The sequence below is a fragment of the Limulus polyphemus genome, unplaced genomic scaffold (assembly GCF_000517525.1).
Source record: "Limulus polyphemus unplaced genomic scaffold, Limulus_polyphemus-2.1.2 Scaffold14275, whole genome shotgun sequence".
Taxonomy (NCBI): Eukaryota; Metazoa; Arthropoda; class Merostomata; order Xiphosura; family Limulidae; genus Limulus; species Limulus polyphemus.
In genome coordinates, this window is record NW_013679885.1 from 1 (window position 1) to 3,027 (window position 3,027).

General features: G+C 33.4%; 1 non-coding gene across 1 annotated transcript; it reads right to left on the bottom strand.

The window, feature by feature from the left end:
* Positions 1-1,405: 1,405 nt before the first annotated feature.
* On the bottom strand, positions 1,406-1,487 carry Trnal-aag. The gene has a single exon. It is a non-coding gene; the product is annotated as a tRNA-Leu (tRNA).
* Positions 1,488-3,027: the final 1,540 nt, after the last annotated feature.

Below are 3,027 nucleotides of genomic sequence, written 5' to 3' on the forward strand. Positions count from 1 at the left end.
TCTAACAACTGTTGTAATTTCTCTTCTTGTTTCTTTTCTCGTTCTTCTTGTTTATTTTCTCGTTCTTCTTGTTTCTTTTCTCGTTCTTCTTGTTTATTTTCTCGTTCTTCTTGTTTCTTTTCTTTTCCTCTAACAACTGTTGTAATTTCTCTTCTTGTTTATTTCTTTCTCCTCCAACAACTGCTGTAATTTCTCTTCTTGTTTATTTTCTTTCTCCTTCAACAACTGCTTTAATTTCTTTTCTTGTTTTTGTATTGCTGCCATCAAATCTGCTAAGCTGTAGTTTGATTTTCCGCCTCTCGTTTCCATCTTCTCCTCTCTTTTTTTTTACTATCCCACTCTCTGACACCAATTTGTTACGTCTCAGTTTGTTAATTAACTTTCCGTAACTTCGTTCCGACGAGACTTTAGCGACACAAGTCGTTACTTCATAAAACCGGTTTATTCTTTCCGAATATAACTTTTCGATACACTTAATTTCAACAATCGCGCTAAAACAAACGCTATAACAACGAACGTGCTCAATAATACTCTCTGACTGCAGATCAATTACTCACTGTCTACACACACATTATTGCGTCACGTTGTGACCATCTTATATATATACCAGCTACCCTATATCTAGTAATCTCTCGAAGGTTCGAGAGAGGGAGTAGCGTGATAATAGTCACGTGACCTAGCTGACGCAACAGTACTATTGAACGGATATATCGTGTAAAGAAATTTCCGTAAGTTTTACCTCTGAACGTTGTGATCGGAAATACTCACCTCCTACAAGACACCGCGTTTTTGATCCCAAGAAACCCACTTTAGTAGAATAAAGTTTTAAGACGGTTTGAATGGGTGACAAAGAAAACTTTATTAAAACTTTAACAAAGAAGATAATGGACAACGATACGAAAATATTTTGTCACCATCAAGATAAAAAAAAAAAACAATGCTAGCTTTGATGTCGTGTCACTTCTCACTGAAGTTACCACCAATGAAACTTGGAATATTTCATTTGATCTCTACATTAAAGACGTTAATTCCCTTCCCCATCACACTAGTTTTGATACATGTCGTGAGTCGTCGACTTTATAACGGCTGTGATTATCACGTGACCTGCGTATTCAAAATACTTTTAATATAATGTACTCTGTATTTATGTATAAAAGATTTGTACATTTATGTCTGTGTCGTTTTATAACATAATTAGAAGTTAAAATAACAGTAACAAATAAATAGATGAATGCGAAACTAGAAAATCGGTATAACGTAGGATCACATTGGTTACTTATAATTACATTAGTAAAAGATCCTACATCGTGAAAGGCGCTAACCACAGTATTTATTCGTGTTAGAGATGTTTTTTCTTCCTATTTGATAATGTAACACTGTCTCTCCAATCAAAACAGAAATTTATTGGCAGAGGTGGGATTTGAACCCACGCCTCCGAAGAGACTGGTGCCTTAAACCAGCGCCTTAGACCGCTCGGCCACTCTACCTGTGAATGTTGTTTTTCCTACAACAATTCTTATGATATATCTCTTTCAACTGAAATTCCAAGTGTGGTTTTTAAGACAAACTCGTTCTTTAATTCCCCGTTAGTTAATTTATCGTGATATCAAGTTTTTCCCACTGATTTTTAGTACAGCAAATAATTTCAAAATTGTGAAAGGTTTAAACTTAGTGCTACGGGATCTTTCAAAAGATCAGTACCGCTAATTGGTCATATTTTTAGTATAAAATTTTCTAAACTATTTCTTCACACATTCTCCACTTATACAGAATAATTTGCCCATCAAGGAAGCTTGCACTACATTAACATTATTGTAAGGTATTCTAAGGATGGCCGACTTAATATGAATTATTACGTAAAATAGGGCCAAGTCCGGTCCTCATAACGAATTAGTTTATTTCGCCTAAACAGGATACTTTCACTTTGATAGAAAATTTTAGGACAAAGTTCATGAGTAACATATGTATAAAAAAACTCCTTGCTAATGATACCATACGTAACTCATAAATAAACTTACCTTTACAATTCAACGGATAATATATGATGTTACTAAATACCCACGATAACTCTCACGCTGTTAGTCCAAATACTGAACTGTTTGGGGACGACTATCCCCTATACTTTTTCTACATAATATCACTAGAGACGACTGTCACATCTACTTTTCTATATAACCTCACTGGAGATGACTTCTACATCTACATTTCTATATAATCTTACTAGAGACGACTGTGACATCTACTATTTTATATAATATCACTAGAGACGACTTTCACATATATTTTTCTATATAATATTAATAGAGACGACTGTCACATCAACTATTTTATATAATCTTACTAGAGACGACTTTCGCATATGTTTTTGTATAAAATATCACTAAAAAGAACTGTTACCTCTACTTTTCTATATAATCTTAATAGAGACGACTGTCACATCAACTATTTTATATAATCTTACAAGAGACGACTTTCACATCTACTTTTCTGTATAGTCGTTGTGCAGACGACTACCACATCCATTTGTTTATATAATATCACTAGAGACGACTGTCACATCTACTTTTCTATATAGTCCTAGAACAGACGACTATCACATCTATTTGTATATATAATATCTCTAGGGACGACTGTCACATCTACTTTACTATATATCCTTACTAATGACGAATGTTACACATACTTAGACGAATATAATTTTAAAGATCGATGACTGTCACACCTATTACTGAATCTAGTATAAAGTTTATGTGGAGAACATCGTAGTTCTAACATTACCAAATAAAATATTTTGCTTAACTTATATCAAAATTAATGAAAAACTAATCACTAGACCAGTGGTTCCCACCCTTTTCACCACCAAGGACACTTCTTTATTTTATTTTTTCCCAACAGACCCCATGTTTTTGAAAGATTCTGTCTACCCAACAAGCTGTTTTTATTAACTAATAATTAACTAGTTTTCCCATTTTCACTGTCAAATAAGACATATATAACTGAGTGTACAATTAAAAGAACAGCAGTATT